Below are 5,514 nucleotides of genomic sequence, written 5' to 3'. Positions count from 1 at the left end.
TGATTAATTATTCATATTTCCCTTATGAGCTGATTCGCTACATACTGGATGGGCTAAAGATAAAGAATAGTCGGTTGATGGTAAAGGAAATAAGCAATAATGAGATGGTGGTTTCTAAACCTGCCGACGTATATTCAAGATGAGGCGATAACAGGAAAACTAACAGATTGGCGAGACACAGCTGTTTCAACTATTAAAAGAAGAATGTGGCCAGGGACTGACATAGCAGATGGAACAAGATTCCTGAAAGTCAAGTTCACGGATACTGTTAAATCGCTGCCATATTTAACAAAGTTTGAGACGTTGGGAGGAACTGAGCACTTTCGAGTCATCCATGACAGACAGGTAAAAGTTTGCCGTCTGTGCATTCAACCTGGACACATAGTGAGAGACTGGCCGAACTTTAAATGCTTTAAGTGTGGCAAGCAGGGACACTATGTGCGGGAAGGATGAGAACTGCATTTTGCGTATGCAAAATTTCAGAAGAGAGGAAGGAGGAAGATAGCGTGGGAAGCTCAGTTGATCTGTATGAAGAGTCGGAGGGGATTTTAAAAGCGGAGGAAGAGGAGAGAGAGGACGCATGGAGTGAAAGAGATTTAAGAGCAGGACAACGGACTGTTGAGAAAGAGAGCAGCAGAGCTGATGTTGACTCCAACCGAGAGGAGATGGAAAGTTTAAAGGATGGCAACGGGGAAATCTTGAGGGAAAAGATGACCGAAGAGAAAGATGGAGGGACAACCAAAAGTGGTGGTAAAAGTGAAGGGGATGATTGTAAAAAAAAACAAGGAACAAAGCTCCAAGAAGAGGAAAGTTTAAAGAAGAAGGAAAGCGGAAGAGAAGAGGTAACAGAGGTTTTAGAGACCCCACTGATAAATTTGGAAGAGGAATTGGACACAAGTGAAGGAAGTATCAAGTTGCTGAAAAGGAAAATGAAAGGAGGCGAAGAATGCTTTCCAAAAAAGTAAGAACTTTTAATGTGTTGTCTCCTTATATTTGTATTATATGCAATGTGTGACATAATGAGCATTGCCTGCTTGAACTGTAATTGTCTCAGAGAAATTAATAAGTTTGAGCAGGTGTTTGGAAAGCTTAAAACAGATGTAATTTGTTTACAAGAGACACATTGGTCTGAGGACATAATGGTTAATATAAAAAAAATCTGGGAAGATTATATTTATGGAAATCATGGAAATCAGAGGGCTTGTGGTGTGGCGATTCTGATAACAAGAGGAGGAATATATAATGTAAAGCAAATATATAATGATGGTAAAGGCAGACTGTTAGGAATAGATTTTATGTTCTACAATGACCTATTTAGATTGGTTAATTTATATGCACCTAATGTAGAAATTGAAAGAAAATGAGTTTTTAAGCAAATGAAGCCATTATGTACAGGCAACTGTATAGTGGTTGGAGATTTTAATGTGTGGTGCACGAGACTTGATGTGTCTAGAAGTGCAAATTTCAAATCAGATGTGTCCAGAAAGTTTTTAAATGAACTAATGCAAAGTGAGGACATGGTAGATGCCCGGAGAGAGGAGAACCCATTTAAAAAGGAATTTTCAAGAAGGCAAATGGTGCTGGGAAATTTAAAACAAAGCCGAATAGATTTATGTTTAGTTAAAAAAAAAATATTACATTATGTGAAAAATGTGAGATATAAGTTTATTGGAGTAAGTGATCATGCTGCCATGACAGTAAAGATGGGGGTAAATATGGAAGCAAGGGGTGGAGGTATGTGGTGTCTGAATTCAGCTTTATTAAAGGAAGAAGCGTACAGGAAAAGTATTAACGGATGCATAAGGGGTGAAATGGAAAATTCATTATTCGAAGAGAATGTGTGTGAGTGGTGGGAAATGATGAAAGGGAAAATTAAAAAAAGAAGTATAAGATATTCAAAACAGAGGAATTTTATGAGAAAGAGGGAAATGGAGGGCATGGGAAGTATGTTGGAGAAGGAAGCAGAGAAGATAGAAAACAACCCTGAGTATACAAAAGAACATTTTTTTCGGATAAAAGCAGAAATGGAGATGTATGAAAAGGAAAAGTGTGAGGGAGCAATAGTGAGGAGCAGAGCACAGTATGCGGTGGAGGGGGAAAGGTGCACAAAGTACTTTCTGAATCTAGAGGAAAAAAAACAGAGAAAAAATTATATTACAGAGTTGGAAAATGAAGAAGGGGAAAAGGTAACAGATTATGTAGAAATAATAGAAGTAGTAGAATCATTTTATAAGAAACTCTTCAAGAAAGAAAATGTAAAACAAGAATGTGTGGATGAAGTTTTAAATACTGTAAGTGCTAGTTTATCTGATGTAGAAAGAAATAAGTGTGAAGGAGACATGAGTATCGAAGAAATAAAAGAAGCAATAAAACAAACAATAAAGTGCTTTTGCTTTCGCACTGAAACACAGCGTCTCCCTGACATGGCTGCATCAACACTACTGTTGTTCCTGAAACCACGTAAGTGATCATGCTGGCATGACAGTTGTAATGTGGGGTTTATTTTTAAATAGTAAAAATATTTCACAATATTACTGTTTTTGCTGTATTCTGGATTAAAGAAATGCAGGTTTGGAGAGCAAAAAATAATTATTTAAAACACATTAAAAATCTTACTATCTATAGCCTAGCCTATATAGATAGATAGATAGATAGATAGATAGATACAGGTGCATCTCAATAAATTAGAATGTCGTGGAAAAGTTCATTTATTTCAGTAATTCAACTCAAAATCAGTTCACTAGAAGGAGTGAATGAAAACGATGAATTCGGACACTGAGTGCACCGGAAGGAATGCCGCTTTTGCATAGTTTGTGCTTGCTGTTTATTAATCATTTGAAACTAGCAAACTAGCAGCTCCAGTAGTAAGATTAAAGGATTCATCTTGAACTCTGTCACGGTAATTATGTATAAACCCTAATCAAACAATTTAATAATCAATTTACAATGAATTTATACCCGTGTTGTACATGGCTGTACGCCATGGATGAGCGCGTTGTAAAAATGAACGGATTGATTATTCAGGTGCCGGCGCCATCTTCTGGCGAGATGCGGGAATTGATTTGAGTTGAATTACTGAAATAAATGAACTTTTCCATGACATTCTACTTTATTGAGATGCACCTGTATAGATAGATAGATAGATAGAGTACTTTTTTATTTTGATTGTGTTTATTATATATAGCCTATATAAACTGATACAGAACGTGAGCGTCTCATCAGTTCAAGAGCAATTTTATTTATTTATTTATTTTCGGAAATCATACGCGCAACTTTTCTGTTTTATTCAAAAATATACCCCCACGTAGGCTATATACTTCCACTCAAAGTGCCTCACCGCAGCCTTGATTTTTGTCTTTTAATCTTAATTTATTTTTGAAAAAGAGGGACGAGTTGACTTTTTTTCTCAGTTAATCAACGTTATGGCACAGACGCTGTGGACTCTCATCGAAGCGGGAATTTTTCTTGGGGAGAAAAAAAATACTTTTAAAAGACATGAAAACACTTGAGTGGAAAAAGGGACCTTTTCTCTTTCAGCTTCAGCCCGGGACGTTTGTCAATGCAGGACGATCCGTGAAGGGGTGCTGCCAGTGTGTCTTCTTTAAATAGCTCGCTCTGGACTGTAGCACTCGCTTACGGCCATACCACTCTGAGGGCGCTAGTGAGTTGCTGGTGTACAGGAAGTGTTTGGCTGCAGTGGGTGAGAAAGGCTCACCAGACTTCTTTGTGTTTGTTACTTTGTTTTGTTAAAATAAGTGTTTTTGTTTCTAGTTTTTTGTTACTTTTGTTTTATTTGTGTCCTCCAACAGCTTTGCTGTTTGGGGGGATCCTTTTTTTCCTTTTATTGCGTGCGTTTTTTCGTTTGTTTGTTTGGATTATGGCGGATGGACACATGGCTACGAACTTGGACTTGGCTGGAGAAACACGATCGGTGAATGAAAATGGAACTGAAAAAAGGCGACGAGATGGGAATACCACGGATAAGGAACAACGAATTATGGCGGACGGACACAGGGCAACGAACTTGGACTTGGCTGGAGAAACACGGTCGGTGAATGAATATGGAATTGAAAAAAGGCGACGAGATGGAAATGCTATGGACAAGGAACAAAGGAAAAACAACTCAAAGAAGGATTACTTGAAAGAAGCGACGGTGACGGTGGATATCTGTAACGTGAATGCGAGGGCAGAGGACATTATAAAAGTTGTAACGGAAAAGATTGGCAGAGGAAATGTCTTGGCGGTAAGACCTAAACAAAATAAGGAATATGAAGTCACCTTAGAGAATGTGGATGATGTTGAACTGTTGGTTGATGGATTAATGATAGAAGAGATACTGTGTGAAGTAAAGAGACTACAAAACAGAGACTACGTTGTTTCGTTCATGCACATGCCTGCGTACATTGATGATCGGATAATTTTAGATAAACTGGAAGGGTGGGGAGTTACCCCAATTTCGGACATCAAAAGACGTGTTTATCGGGCACGACTGTTGAAGATGGCACGAGGTTTGTTAAATCTCGCTTCCCTAGGGAAGTCGTATCTCTCCCATACAGCACAAGGCTGGAAACGGCTGAAGGGCTTCAGTATTTTAGGGTGATGCACAGCCATCAGATTAAAACCTGTCGTCTGTGTATGAGCCCTGAGCATGTCTTGAAAGATTGCCCGGAATTTAAGTGCTACAAGTGCGAAGAGAGAGGACATTTTGCAAGGGATTGTAACGCGGTTAAGTGCCCGGATTGTAAAAAGGTTTTAAATAAGTGTGAATGTTGGTATGAGGACGAAGAGACTCATGTGCGCGGGCAGGTATAACGTAGTCGAACAAGAAGAAGAAAGCATGTTAGAGTCGAGAGAGAATCAAGCATCTGACAATGACAATGATGGGGAACAGGTGGAGGGAGAGAATAAGTACGATGATCGTTCGAAACAAGTGGAAGAGACTGAGGTGCAAAGCATTACTAAAGAGGTTGGGAGGAATGAGATCGACAGACAATTACAAGACAAACAAAGTAAAAACACGGGAGAACATATAGAACAGAAAGACCAGCGCGCACAAGTGAATCAGGCAGAAGGAACTTGGACACCGATCGATATTACTGATGCCTTTGAGAATATTTCGGATGCAGATGAGGATCTTAACGACGGCGGAGAATGAAAGGTTGCGGGAACATCGATAATAAGCATAAGAAAACGTCAAACCAAGGTAAAGCCAAGCTTAGATGGAAGAAAGAAAAGAAACTTTAACAAAGACTTTTTAAAGAATAGATTTGAATTGTTAAAGGGTTTGGATGACATAAGCTAAAGACATTGGTTTTATGAAATATTTTATTTATTTATTTTTTATGGTTTTAAGTCTGGCCACTTTTAATGCCAGAGGGCTCTTAGATTTTAACAAGTTTGAAAAGGTGAAAGAGATGTTTATAAATATAGATGTAATAGTATTTCAAGAAACGAACTGGAGAGAAAAGCATATATGCGAAATAAGTAAAAGATGGGATGGAGATATTTTTTGCA

Source organism: Sinocyclocheilus anshuiensis, unplaced genomic scaffold (genome assembly GCF_001515605.1).
Source record: "Sinocyclocheilus anshuiensis isolate Anshui unplaced genomic scaffold, SAMN03320099.WGS_v1.1 scaffold4523, whole genome shotgun sequence".
Classification (NCBI taxonomy): Eukaryota; Metazoa; Chordata; class Actinopteri; order Cypriniformes; family Cyprinidae; genus Sinocyclocheilus; species Sinocyclocheilus anshuiensis.
This window is presented reverse-complemented; position numbering follows the sequence as displayed.